Source organism: Miniopterus natalensis, chromosome 7, assembly GCF_054644295.1.
Source record: "Miniopterus natalensis isolate mMinNat1 chromosome 7, mMinNat1.hap1, whole genome shotgun sequence".
NCBI lineage: Eukaryota > Metazoa > Chordata > Mammalia > Chiroptera > Miniopteridae > Miniopterus > Miniopterus natalensis.
Window position 1 is genome coordinate 42,951,600 of NC_142087.1, and position 15,936 is coordinate 42,967,535.

Genomic DNA, 15,936 nt, shown 5'->3' on the forward strand with positions numbered 1-15,936 from the left:
TCATGACAGGCACTACTGTTCCTGTGCTGAACCTTCCCTCCACATGGACAAATCTTAATCTGTTTTAGTCTGATGAAATCTACTGGCTTCACCCTGGCAACTCTTTGAGGCCCCACACCACTGAAAAGATCTACACGGCCCAGGAGGGTGGTGCCTGGCCTTGGGATAGCATGAGACTTTTAATAAGTGGCTACAGACCTAGCACTGGTGCTGAGTTTGAATCTGTATCAACCTGGTGAACACCACTAGCCCCTACCTGGTGACTCAGAACCTCACTCACAAAATTCAGACACCGCCAGAGGCTCTTTCAGTGGCTGAGCCTAACAGGTATCCAGCAGCAGAGCCAGATCACAGTGTACCTTGGGCCTTCTGCTGACCTGCCCCAGGCTTGGGGCAGAAGCTGGCCTCAGTGTGCAGCTTGGCTCCTCCCACAGAAACCCAAGCCCAGCAGAGGCAGTCACCAACTGTGGATTGCTTTGAGCTCCTAACAGGTAGCCCAGGACTAGCCTCAGGTAGCATCTGATACTGATCAGCAAGAGAATCCCTCCCAAAATGCCCCAGAACCAACACACCTGGTGGCTGGCTGCTGACCACATCAGAGTATGACTTGATTAGCTCCACAAGTGGCACACCCAACAGGAGATCTCCACAGATACAATAGCCTGCTGGGGTGAATTGTGTTTTGTAGGTTCATCTCCAAAAGCAGCTCATATACTGTGGTTGGAGTCGATAATCACAATCAGCCTAAGGGTCAACCTCACCCACAAATTGGCCAACAACAATAAAGACCCAAAGACAGCCCTGGCTTGTATGGCCCAGTTGGTTGACTATAGTCCCATGCACCAAATGGTTGCTGGTTCGATTCCTAGTCAGGGCACATGGGAGGCAGCTGATGTTTCTCTCTGCCTCTCCCTCTCTCTTCCTCTCTCTCTAAAACAATAACTTTTTTTGATTTTAAAAAAGAGTCAGTTATAATAGAAGGGCTCACATCCCAAACAAGAGACATTCCTTGAGCACCTAGCTCAGGAGATCAGGGAGACTGCACCACTGAGCCCCAAAGACACCTATTACATAGGTCACCTTACAAAGACTGGGAGACATAGTAGGTCTACCTAATACACAGGAACAAATGGAGAGAACCAGCAAAATGAGGAGATAAAGAAAGGTGCCCTGAGTGAAAGAACAGAGCAATCCTCAGAAAAAGAACTCAATGAAATGGAGGCAGGCAATCTACCAGATACAGAATTCAAATCAATGGTTATAAAGGTGCTCAGAAAACTTAGGGAAAGAATGGATAAACTCAGTGAGAACTTCAACAAAGAGATAATAAGTATAAAAAAGGACATAGAAACCCTTAAAAAGAGCCAGTCAGAATGAAGAATACAATATCTGAAATGAACAGATTAGAAGGAATCAACAGCAGATTAGATAAAGCAGAGGATCAAATCAGTGATTTGGAAGAAAGGTAGCAGAAAACACCCATTGAGAGTAGCAAAAAGGAAAAAAATAAAATTAATGAGGATAACAACATTTGCATCATAGGTGTACCAGAAAGAGAAGAGAGAGAGAGCAAGAGATTGAGAATCTATTTGAAGAAATAATGACTGCAAACTTTCCTGAGCTGGTGAAGGAAAAAGACACACAAATCCAGAAACACAGATTCCCAAACAAGATGGCTCACACCAAGACGCATCATAATTAAAACTGTGAAGGGTAAAGACAAAGAGAGAAATTTTAAAATATATATATTTTTGTTGATTTCAGAGAGAGGAAGGGAGAAGGAGAGAGAGATAGAAACATCAATGATGAGAGAGAGTCATTGATCGGTTGCCTCCTGCATGCTCCCACTGGGGATTGAGCCCACAACCCTGGCATGTGCCCTGACTGAGAATCAAACAGAGTTTTCCTGGATCATAGGTTGATGCTCACTCAACCACTGAGCCATGCAGGCCAGGCAACAATCACTTTAAAGATAATTAGATTAAATGCTCCAATCAAAGGACACAGGGTAGCTGAATGGATAAGAATACAAGACCCATATATATATTCTGTAATACCCATATATATGCTGTCTACAAGAGACCCACTTCAGATCAACAGACACACACAGACTGAAAGTAAAAGATGGAAAAAGATATTTCATGCAAATGAAAATTTTAAAAAATGCTGGGGTAACAATGCCTAAACAGACAAAATAGACTTTAAAACAAAGACTATAATAAAAGATAAAGAAGGACATTACATAATAATAAAGAGATAAATCCAACAAGAGGATATAACCTTTGTAAACATTTATGCATCTAATATAGGGGCAACTAAATATATAATGTAAATATTAATGAACATAAAAAGAGATAGTGACAATAATTCAGTCAGAGTAACGGACTTTAACATCCCAGTGACATCAATGGATAGATCTTCCAGACAGAAATTCAACAAGGACACAGCAGCCTTAAGTGACCCACTAGATCAGATGGATTTAATGACCATTTTCAGAGCATTTCACTCCAAAGTAGCAGAGTATATATTCTTTTAAAGAGCACAAGAAACATTTTCTAGGATAGACCACATGTTAGGCCACAAAACAAGTCTTAATAAATTTTAAAACACGGAAATCAGATCTAGCACTTTCTTCAGCCACTATGGCATGAAACTAGAAATCAATCACAAGAAAAAGAACTTAAAAACACACAAAGACACGGAGACTAAATAACATTTTATTCAACAACAAATGGTTAACAATGAAATCAAGGAAGAAATAAAAACATACTTTGAGACAAAGTGAAAACAGAACAACCTCAAATCTATAGGACACTATGAAAGCAGTCCTAAGAGGGAAATTCATAGCATTACAGGCCTACCTCAAGAAAGAAAAATCTCAAATAAGCAATCTAACCTAAATGAACCAGAAAAAGAACAACAAGCAAATCCAAAGATTAGTAGAAAGAAGGAAATAAAACAGATCAGAGCAGAAATAAACAAAATAGAGTGTAAATAATACAAAAGATCAATGAAACCAAGACCTAGTTCTTTGAAAAGAGAAACAAGATTGACAAGCCTTTAACCAGGCTCATTAAGAAAATAAAGAGAAAGGACCCAAATAAATAAAATCAGGATTGAAAGAGAAGTGACAACTGACACCAAAGAAATGCAAAGGATTATAATAAAATATTATGAACAACTATATGTCAACAAATTGGACAATCTGGAAGAAATGGATAAATTCCTAGAAACATACACTTTTCCAAGACTGAATGAAGAAGAAACAAAATCTGAACAGACTGATTACAACTAATGAAATCAAAGCAGTAATTAAAAAAAAAACCTCCCAGAAAACAAAAGTCCTGGACCAGATAGCTTTATAAGTAAATTTTATCAAACATTCAAGGAAGAACTAATACCTGCCCTCTTCAAACTCTTCCAAAAAATTCAAGAGAAGTGATGACTCCCAAGCTCATTTTATCCTAATTCCAAAATCAGATTAAGACACTACAACAAAAGAAAACTATAGGCCAACATTCCTGATGAATATAGATGGAAAATTTCTCAACAAAATAGTAGCACACCAAATCCAGCAACACATTAAAAAGATCACACACTCTGATCAAGTGGGATTATTTCTGGGTACAGTATCTGCAAATCAATTAACATGACACACCACATAAACAAAATGAAGGATTAAAATCACATAATTGTATCAAATGGTGCAGGGGGAAAAACTGGACAAAATCCAGCACCCATTTATGATAAATAGAGAAAATATACCTCCACATAATAAGACCATATATGACAAACCCAAAGCTAACATCATACTCAATGGGCAAAAACTACAAGCATTTTCCTTAAGATCAGGAACAAGACAGTGATGTCCACTTTACCACTCTTATTCAATACAGTACTGGAAGGAGCCACAGCAATCAGACAAGAAGCAGAAATAAAAAGGAGCTAAATTGGAAAGGAAGAAGTAAAACTATCATTATTTGCAGATGAAATGATACTGTATAAAGAGAACCCTAAAGAGTCCACTAAAAAAATATTAGAACTGATAAATAAATTCAGTAAAGTAGCAGGATACAAAATAAAGATTCAGAAATTGGTTGCATTTTTATATACCAATAAGGAATTATCAGACAGGAAACTAAGAAAACAATCCCATTTACAATTGCATCAAAAATAAATAAAATAAAATAAAATACCTAGGAATAAATTTAACCAAGGAAGTAAAAGATCTGTTCTTCAAAAATTAGAAGATACTATAGAAAAAAATTGAAGAAGATACAAATAAGTGGAAGCCTATACTGTGTTCATGGATAGGAAGAATTAACATCATTGAAAGGTCCATAGTACCCAAAGTAGTCTATAATCAATTCCCATCAAAATACCAATGGTGTTTTTCACAGAACTAGAACAAATAATCCTAAATTTATGTGGAACTACAAAAGACCCCAAATAGTCACAGCCATCTTGAGAAAGAACAACAAAGTCAGAGGTACCATGCTACTGGATACCAAACTATACTACAAGGCTATAGTAATCAAAACAGCATGGTGCTGGCATAAAAAAACAGACACATATCTCAATGGAACAGAATAGAGAGCCCAGAAATAAACCCTCGCCTTTATGGTCAATATTTGACAAAGGAGGCGAGAACATGCAATGGGGTAAAGTCAGTCTATTCAATAAATGGTGTTGGGAAAATTGGACAGATACATGCAGAAAAAGGAGGAGAAGGGGAAGGAAGAGGAGAAGGAGAAGAAGGTAGACGATCCTATCTCACCATACACAAGAATAAACTTAAAATGGATTACAGATTTAAATAGAAGACTCTAGACCATAAAACTAGAAGAAAACAGGCAGTAAACTCTTGTTTATTTCTTGTAGCAATATTTTTTCTGATATATCTCCTTGGGTAAGGGTACAAAAGAAAAAAATAAACAAATGGGACTACATCAAAATAAGAAGGTTTTACACAGCAAAGGAGACTATCAACCAAATGGAAAGACACCTACTTAATGGAAGAAGACATTTGTCAGTGATACATCTGATAAAGAGTTAACATCCAAAATTTGTAAAGAACTCATACAACTCAACACCAAAAAATCCCAAACAATCCAATTAAAAAATGGGCAGAGGATCCGAATAGGTACTTCTCCAAAGAGGACATATAGCTGGCCAATAGACATGTGAAAAGATGCTCAACATCACTAATCATTGGAGAGATGCAAATTACAACCACAATGAGATACCACCTCACACCTGTCAGAAAAGCTACATCAATAAATCAATAAACAAGTGTGCATTGTTGGTGGGAATGCAGATTGGTACACCTGCTATACAAATGTTTTTTTAAAAATATATCTTTATTGATTTCAGAAAGAGGAAAGGAGAGGGAGAGACAGAGATAGAAACATCAATGATGAGTCATTGATCGAGCCCTCAAACCGGACATGTGCCCTGACCGGGAATCGAACCCTGATCACCTGGATCCTAGGTCGACGCTCAACCGCTGAGCCATGTATGGTCGGGCACAAATTTGAGTGGGTGATTGAATATTGAACAGGAACATTTATCTGACAATGTTGTGAATAATGGGTAGGTTGGGAATATGGGAGAGACTAATAGATTTGACAATTTATTATTATTTCTTAATTTGTTTTAAAATAATTTGGGCTCACAAGAATGATGAGATGATGAAAAGTAAAGCATAGTTAAGTTATTTTTGAAGTCCTTAGTCAATGGTATAGCAACTACGCATTAAAAAACCAACTGAAATGAAATATAATGTTGGAGAACATGAGCACATCAAACATTTGTACCAAGGTCAGAATGTTCTAAAGTTTATTAACTAGTTGGTCTTTTTATATATAAGCTACAAATCAACATGATTTACTTGGCTCCCTATCTGCCTACATCAGCCAGTTAAAACCAAAGTCCCCGTAAAGAATTTCCAACAGAAAAAAAGCAAAAGCAAATTAATAATTTTTTAAAAAGCAGGTTTAACTATTGTCTCTGAAACAGCTCCCACAGATTGCTGCCTTTCAATTTCCACCAATCCTGTTTAAGTTCAAACCCTCATACCTCTGCCCTGGGTTATTGAACTGGGTCCCTTATTTCCTTGTCTTACTTTTTTCCTTTTTCCAGTGCAACCCATGTATTGCTGCCAGATGATCTGCCTAAACTACAGCTCAGATCATATCAACTCTCTGCTTAAAAAACTTCATTTTTCATTGCCTTCCAAAATCTTTCATGGGGTATTCAAGGTCATCCAAAGGTCTGTCCTCAATTTCCTTCCCAGCCTTACTTCTCAGCCCATCCTGCTTGCACTGCACACTCTATCAAATCAGATCGTGCTTTCCTCCCTTGAACAAAATCACAGCTTTTCTGCTTTGTCTGCCTTACTCTCATAATCCCTTTACCTGGGAGGGTCACCACTGGGTAGATTAGTACTTACCTGCTAAAATCCCTCATTTCCTTCCAGACTTAAAATAAAACCATTATGAAAAATTGTTTATCTCTAAAGCCTGTACCTTCTTTCTCGTCAGAGTTCCAAAGTTTTCTGTTTTAACCTTTTTAAAGCACATGCCACATTTAGTCTCATACATGAAAATTGAGTATCTCTCTTCTCCTTACTTGACAATAAACAATTTGAGGGACCAGATCTTGTTTATTTTTTTTATCCCCCATAGCACTAGTATAAACGTGGCTTTTACTTTTGTCAATATTTATATGCATGTAGTTTAAAGAGCCAAACAGTTTTATAAGGCTTATTAGGAGATATAGTTACTCCTCCCATTACTTCCGTTATTATCTAATAATTTTGCTATTTATCTCCTTTTATCTAAATAATACACTTATTCTGCTGTTTCATGTTTTTAAAATTTTAGATATTCTGAATGGAACTCCATTATGAAAGAAAAGGATTTGGCTCTATCACCCTGCCCCCATGTTCCCACAATATACTTGAATCTTTCTCATCCCCCGATCTTCCCAATTCAGTTACATTGTAATTTTTGTTAGATCCATATTAAGCGTATACATATATAATAAATATACATTATGCAAATACTATTCACAGTAAAGCCATATAAGAAACTATTACTGCTTTTTCTCTTCTGTATGACTCTACTTCCTTTAGGGATTAATCATTGTATAGTTTCTTTTGTTTGCTTTGTTTTCTATATATTTTCACTAATTCAGCCACAGAGTCTTCACAAATTGTCTAAATCTCTTAGACAAATCGCATTCATGTGCATCAGGCATTTCCTCAATTTAATCTTCTTAAGAAGCCTTCTCTGAACTTTCTGGCTTATCCAATTTGGACCAATTGTCATCTACCCTTGGTAATTAGGCATTACTTGGGATATTTTTTCATCATCATTCTGAAAATTCTGTTGGCCTATCCAGTGTATTGGACCCATTCTTTCCAGTAGCTTACATCTTGTTCGTATGTGGTTTACTCCTAAGTTTCATTAAAATTTTTTTATTGCATTTATCGGGGTGACATTGGTTAACAAAATTATATAGTTTTCAGGTATACAATACATCATTTGTATATTGTATTGTGTGTTTACCACCCCAAGTCAAGTCTCCTTCAATCACCATATAGCCCCCCTTTACCCTCTTCCATGTACCTACACCCCCCTTCCCTCTGGCAATTACCATACTGTTGTCTGTGTCCATGAGTCTTTCTTTCTTCTTTTTTTCTTTGCTTAAACCCTTCACTTTTCACCCAGCCCCCCAGCCCCTCCCTTCTGACAGTTGTCAGACTGTTCTCTGTATCCATGAGTCTGTCTTCACTTTGTTAGTTTATTTTGTTCCTTAGATTCCACATAAAGTAGAATCATATGGTATTTGTTTTCTCTGACTGGCTCATTTTACTTAGCATAATACTTTCCAGGTCCATCCATGCTGTTGCAAAACGATAAGATTTCTTTCTTTTTTACAGCTTAGTAGTATTCCATTGTATAAATATAACACAGATTTTTTTTTATCCACTCATCTACTGATAGGCACTTGGGCTGCTTCCAAATGTTGGTTATTATAAATGATGCTGCAATGAGCATAGGGGTGCATATATTCTTTTGAATTAGTGTTTCAGGTTTCTTCAGATACATTCCCAAGTAGAATTGCTGGGTCATAAGGCAATTCCATTTTTAATTTTTTGAGGTAACTCCATACTGCTTTCCACAGTGGCTGCACCAATCTATGAGTCTGTTTCTGTTTTGTTTTGTTTGTTTTGGATCCCACATATAAGTGAAATCACATGGTATTTGTCTTTCTCTGTCTGACTTATTTCACTTAGCATAATACCCTCTAGGTTCACCCATGGTATAGCTAATGGCAAAATCTTATTCTTCTTTATAGCTAATATTCCATTAATCAGTGGACACTTACATTGCTTCCATAACTTGGCTATTTTAAATAATGCTGCAATAAACATGGGAGTGCATATTTCTTTTTGAATGAGTAGTTTTGTTTTCTTCAGATAAATACCCTGAAGTGGAATTGCTGGGTCATATGGTAGTTCTATTTTTAACTTTCTGAGGAAACTCCATGCTGTTTTTCATAGTGGCTGCATCAATTTATAACCCCACCAGCAGTGTATGAGGGTTTCCTTTTCTCCACATCCTTACAATGCTTGTTATTTGTTGACTTTTTTATAATAGCCATTATAATAGGTGTGAGATGATATCCCATTATGGTTTTGATTAGCATTTCCCTGATGATTAATGATGTTAAGCATTTTTTTCATATGTCTGTGGCCATCTGTATGTCTTCTTTTGAGAAAAGTCTGTTCATGTCCTCTGACCATTTTTAAATGAAATTGTTTTTTTTAAAAATGTTGAGTTGTATGAGTTCTTTATATATTTTGGATATCAATTCCTTATTGGTATATCATTTGCAAATATCTTCTCCCATTCAGTAGGTTGTCTTTTTGTTGATAGTTTCCTTCATTGTGCAAAAGTTTTTTAGTTTGATGAAGTCCCATTTGTTTATTTTTGTTCTTGTTTCCCTTGCCGAGGGAGGCATATCCAAAAAATATTGCTAAGACCTATGTAAAAGAGTTTACTGCCATGTTTTCTTTTAAGAGTTTTATGATTTGAGGTCTTACATGTAAGTCTTTAATCCATTTTTAGTTTATTTTCATGTATGATGTAAGAAAATGGTCCAGTTTCCTTCCTTCCTTCCTTCCTTCCTTCCTTCCTTCCTTCCTTCCTTCCTTCCTTCCTTCCTTCCTTCCTTCCTTCCTTCCTTCTTTCCTTTCTTTCTTTCTCTTTCCTTCCTTCCTTCCTTCCTTCCTTCCTTCCTTCCTTCCTTCCTTCCTTCCTTCCTTCCTTCCTTCCTTCCTTCCTTCCTTCCTTCCTTCTTTCTTTCTTTCTTTCTTTCTTTCTTTCTTTCTTTCTTTCTTTCTTTCTTTCTTTCTTTCTTTCTTTCTTCTTTCATATATCTACCTGGCTTTCCCAACACCATTTATTGAAGAGACTGTCATGTATATTCTTGTCTCCTTTGTCATAGATTAATTCACCATATAAGTGTGGGTTTATTTCTGGGGTCTATACTCTGTTTCATTGATCTATGTGTCCACTTTCGTGCCAATACCATACTGTTTTGATTACTATAGCTTTGTACCTATATTTTTCTTTGATGATAGATACTGCAATTGTAATCGTGTTGTTCTTTGTATGTCTGTCTCAACCAACACATTTAAACTTAATGGGCATCTTGATTACTTATGCACCATTTTATCCTTAACACTCAATAAAATGCCTAGCATATAGTGACCATTTTGTTTTTATTTGTTTATAAACTATATGCATATAATAAATAACTTTAAAGTTAATAAGTCAAATTATTGGTCTGACTCTGACAATTGGGAAATTGAGCAAATTTTGTGGTCTAAAAAAATAGACCACTAAAATATTATTATACTAAAGGTAATTTTTAAAAAATGTTAATAGCCCAGTGATTTAAAGTGTGTCATACCTTATATATGTTATGCCTTAAAGAAATAAATAATCGAAGCATCCCAAAGAATTAACAAAATGATGTTGCCTGAAACTGGAATGGACAGCCTACCTCCTTTGCCTCAAATCTTGTCCCTCTGTCAATGTTCACCTCCTGTTTCATTTCCTCATTTTCTTTGTGAAGTCTTCTTTTATGACCGAAACCCCTAGTATTTTCCTCCCTCAGCAAATTTCTGTTACAGTTAAAGTCCAAGGTCTCCAAATCAGACTGGATTATATATACCGCCTTGTATTATTCACAGTTGTTTTCAATGTTAGTCTCATCTCACTGTTTTAGATTGTAAATCCCTTGAAAAGAGGAACTTTACACACCTTTACACACCTTCTATAATCCCTCAGTGTCTATAGCAGTGCTGAGAATATGGTACCTACACAAGGAACACACATTGTTTGTGTGTGGGCAAAAACAATGAGTTAACCTGACCATATTGGTCCAAATCAATCCAAGATGTATATATAACAAAAGATGTAATTAGTGGGAACAGTGGAATATTCCACTTTGTGGATACTGGGCTTGTTTAAATCTTTCTAGTACAGTTCTTGTCCTCTAACAAAGTAGGCCTGGATCATCAGAGACAGCGAGGGATGGAAAATTTCCTTTATTCTTTTTTAACATCTCTAAGGTCTTGCCATAAAACAGGCTATAACACAATTAGAACTACTTTTACACTGAAATCAGCTTTTCTTTGAGAAAGAAAATTTAACTGAATGTCAAAATAGCTGCTGCACTGGTAATTTGTAAGTCACTTAAAAGTATTTCTTGAGACTCTATCATGTGTCTAAGTGACTCAAAAGAAAAGTAAGAATTAGTTCTAGCATTCTAGGAGCTTGCAGTCTGTTTAGGGAGATAAGATATACAGGGCAGGTAAGTAACAACAGAAGATAGAATTTGATTACATATGGATGAGAGAAGGGCAAAATCACTGTGAATGGGAATTTTCAAGGAAGACTTTCTAGGGTAGTGGAAACCCTACTAAACCTTGAAAAACCTGTTTACTGTGATATTTTCATAGCTAGGTCATCAACAGGTGACCTACCCCACCCCCACCCTCAACAATTTAATTTACATCAGATGCTTAGTTACTTAATTTACATAAACCAATTTAAGAGTCAGGGAAGAGTGATGTGTGTAGTATTTTTCTCCCAGAGTCTAGCAGCAAAAACCAAGACAAGTCTAGAATGTTTTTGCATATAATCACTGATAGTTCAAAGCAAAGTTTTAATAGGAAGAAATAAATGAAGCTGATTTTTAAATAAAAATACTATGTAGCTTACTTACTAATGAGTCTCTCTAAGAAAATAAAGGACTGTTTCCTAAGTAAATCAGTTTACCTCTGGGCCATCACTTTCTATAAAAATAAGGGTATTGGTCTAGAGCAGGTTTCCCAAAGAGGTTCTGCAAAATGTTAACTGATATACAAAAAAAAAGGGCTCCATTATCATGTAAGTTTCAGAAACACTGGGTTAGACAAAGTTATACCAGGTTCTTATCATAGAATTCTTGCAGCCTTTAATATCATCATTTGAATTATGAGTTTTTAAGTTGAGGGTAGAGCATATATTATTTCCCAAACTTATTTGACTATTGAATACCTTTTTTTATGAAACATCATAGGACTGTATTCTGAAAACTAAATTTGGGAAATAAGAATGCCTTTCCTGGCTAAAAAAAGTGCTATAATTCTGCATTTGTGATTAAATGTATATTTGCAGGTCTATATGAAACCTAATTATTTTGCTATTGTTAATTGCACTTAGAATTTATAAGAACAATATGATTTTTATACACTGCAAACTTAAAGAACATGTTCATTTTTTCCCCTGCAGGTAACCCAAACCAAATTGCAGTTATGACTAAATCTGTATATCATTAATGCACTGAAATGGTGCCAAGTACATAATTTAAACTCAGTAATTTTTCTTTTGGTAATAATTTTAGAGTTTGATTCTTTAGTGTTTTCTGCAAAGATAGTGCCTTGAAGACAACTTTTTGTGCTTACATTTGCCCATTAAATGGGCTTTGTTTGATATATGGTGGAAAATTATCTGATTAAAATAATAGTTAAGCCTAAGAAAAGTTACTTTTTATTAAGTAAGGCCTGGAGCTTTATTTAATTATGATTTTGCCACCTGATAACTACTGGAGAGATTTTCTTTTAAAGGACAAAAAAAAAAGTTAAGTCACATTTATTTGTTTGTTTCAAGAATCTGCAAACACTCACTTTTACACTAGAAAAAACTTAGCCTGCACTAAGATGTCATAGCCTCTGAGATTTTGTAAGACCCCTGCTGATTGACCCTACCCTTGACCTTAGCTCCAAAGCCCAATTCCATTCTGGCATGATGGTGTAGAGAATTTATTTATTTTAACAGTAGGGAGCCAGAATTCCAGGAATATTCTTACAGAAAACCCCAAGATGTATTTACCAAATCTTCAACTCCACATGACTGGGAGGCCTCCACTAACACACAAAGTGGATAATAGTGAATGGTTGCTGTCAAAGGCTCCATAGATATAGGTCAGCTCTAAGTAGCAGGATTTAGAGGGTGTGAAGAGTTTTGTTAGAAATGGCCTTTTTGATCATCAAGGTAAAAATGAAAGTAGGTATATTTTAATACAAGGGATCTTTTGGTAAAAGAACAGTTCCTGTAAGTAACTCAGGTAATATTTATCAAAACAGGGAGGCAGTTTTAGGGCCAATTCTCCATTTGGTCTGCCTGCTTCTATCTGTTAATTCCCATTCTCTCTCATGAATCCTACTAATTTTACTATAGGATTGTAAAGTGCAATTTACTATGCATTTTTACTTTTTAAAAACTTTACTTTTTGATTTGAATTGAATAACATGCTATTTAAACATTTGTAAAATGCTAAAAAATACAAAAAGGAAAAAAATACCCATATAATGTTACCCAAATACAGCTACTATTTAATAATTTAGTAACTATTCTTTATGTCTTTGTGGGGGAAGACAGAGTTTCTTTTTATATATTTGTACTAATTTTTATATACAATTTTCTCATGCTTTTAAAATACATTGCTTTATTATGAGAATTTTCCCTATTATTAAATAATTTTTTCTAAGATTTTGTTTAAAAATTTTGAAGCATAAGAAGAGTTGCAAAGCGTAGTGTAAACAGTGCATTCTTAGAATCAGATAGATCAAACAATTAGGTAACTGACCCTGGAAAAAGTATTAAACCTCTCTAAGGCTGTTTCTTCATTGGGCAAGTGAAGAGAGTATTAGTTGTCTTATAGGATAATTATAAGAATTAAATAGCATGTATGTAATCTATCTGTATTTCATAGAGGATTTCTCAAAACAATAGTTTCATTAAAAATTCATTTTAAAAATCCCTTCAAGGATTTTCATTATGCGAGAGACATGATCAGAGCTGGATTTTAACTGGCTTAATCTTACAGAAATATGTGTGGTGGATAAGAGGAAGGAAGGAAAAACTTAGAAAGAGGTAGATTTGATCCAATTTAACAAACATTAATTGAGTATGTATGAACTGCAAAGTGCTTTGCTAGATGCCTTGGAAATACAGGGCAGTGAGATCTTGACAGTTACCAAAAAGGCTTGTAATGGGTAAAACAATGATGTAAAAGAGCTATAAAACTGAGTAGAACTCACCTATCCATCCATCCATCGACTATTTATTTTGCTCCTCTATGCCAGTCACAGTTCTAGGTGCTGAAGACAAAACCTGGAAAGAAAGACAAAAGATCTTGCCCTATGTAGCACACATTCTAGTAGAAAAGACAGATAATATACAAATAAATGAATAATAAAATATAGATAGAAATACCTTGAAGGAAATTAAAACAATGTGAAAAATATAAAGCAGTGTAAACCAATGATGAGGGTGTTATTTTCTTTTATATTTTAATTTATAAGAGAAAAGTTTATTTAGAAAGTCACGGAGGTAGAAGAAGTGAGCTGTAGAAGAAATGGGCTCAGGAAACAAGTAAAAGAGGCAAAAGAAGGGCCGTTGGAGATTAAGAAGCAGAGGGACAAGGAAAACCGGCCTGGGCGAAGGGGTGGGGAAAGGCACCTGTGTGAGGTAGAGAGTCCCTGAGGGTGTTATTTTAGATAGCCTCTCTGAGAAAGTGCTGTTTAAGCAGACAGCTGAAATGATTAAGAAGTTAAGTGTGTTACTTTCTTTTTTAAAAATTTATCTTTATTGTTGAAAGTATTACAGATGTCCCCCTCTTTTCCCCCCATTGATCCCCTCCCCCTCTCCTCCCCTCCCCCCAGATCTCCCAGTAAGTGTGTTCTTTCTGAGTGGACAGATTTCCAGGTGGAGTCAACTGGAATGGCTAAGATCCTGAGGCAGGAGTGGGCTTGAAGGAACACTAGGGAGAGGAATGAGTGTAATTGGAGAGTGTGATTGGAGCTAGGGGAGAAAGAAAGAATATGGTAGGAAATCAGGTAGGGGAGATAGGCTGGACTCCCATAGGACAATTTAGGCCTTGGTCCTGCCAAGGACTTTGGCTTTTATTCTGAGTAACATAGGAGAGCCAACTGGGGTTTTTGATAGGGGAGTGATGTGATAAGTCCTAAATTTTAAAAGGTGGAGTATAGACTGGGGCATGGGTTAGGGGTAGGGTGGGGAGGAGTCTGGGGAGGAGGCTAGTGAGTGGAAACTGGGGGCTACTGCCATTGTCTAGGGTCTCAGAACAAGGTGGTATCAGTGCAGGAGTTAGAAGTGGTCAGACTTAGACATATTATTAAGGTAGAACCAGGATTTCCTGATGGGTTCAATGTGGGTGTGAAAGAGTAAGCAGAACCAAGGACGAATCCGGGTTTTGACATGGAGTGATATGAGTGCTCTAGTTATTAGAAAAATGAGCAACATGTTATGGCAGCACATTGGACAAGCAATTGCTTTTGACTGAGGTTACTGAGAGAAATAGATGAACATTGAAGGTTGAATAGCCTTGTTGCACTTAACGGGCACCTAGGGTGCAAAATTTAGAAAGGGCCTCACTCTCAGGGTGGTAGAAACTCAGGGTTGGCACTTCCTTACATTTTGCAGCCTAGGGCTCTTGTTTGCCCCACTCCTAGCACCAGCTATGAGCATTTAGGCTGAAGAAACGGCAGGAACAAAGAGCAGAGGAGAGGCCCAGTGAAAGAGTTCTCTGGTTCTCTGGAGAAGAGAAATGAAAGGTATTGGGAAACCAGAGAAGCTTCTAGGCTCTTAGGTCCAAGCAGCTCTCTATCTTCTCCTTTTACTTATGTACTTTTGGACAGGCCCCAAGCACAGCCTTCTTGCCTCTCCTTTTTTTATGTTGCCATTGTCTTTGCATACACACACACACACACACACACACACACACACCCCCACCCAGACTGGCTGTAAAGAGAAGCATGGTTTTCATAAATTCCCTCTTCTTCAGATGACAAAAGAAAAAACCCTGACCTTTATATATTTTATGGTGTTTACCATTCATCACTAAAGAATCTAATAAACATAGAAAAACTACAAAATTAAGAAATTCCTAATATCCAAAATATAAAGTACTCATACAACTTAATAGCAAAAAAATCAAATAATGCTATTAGAAAATAGGCAGAGGTTCTCAGTAGACATTTTTCCAAAGAGGACATATAGATGGCCAACAGGTACATGACAAGATGCTCAACATCTCGAATCATCAGGGAAACACAAGTCAAAACCAGATGAGATATCACATCACACCTGTTAGAATGGCTGTTATCAAAAAGATAAGAGACAACAAATGCTGATGAAGCTGTGGAGAAAAAGGAACCCTTGTGCACTGTTGGTGGGAATGTAAATTGGTGCAACGACTATGGAAAACAGTATGGAGGTTTCTCAAAAAATTAAAAATAGGACTACTGTATGATTCAGCAATTGCACTTCTGGGTATTTACCCCAAACAGTA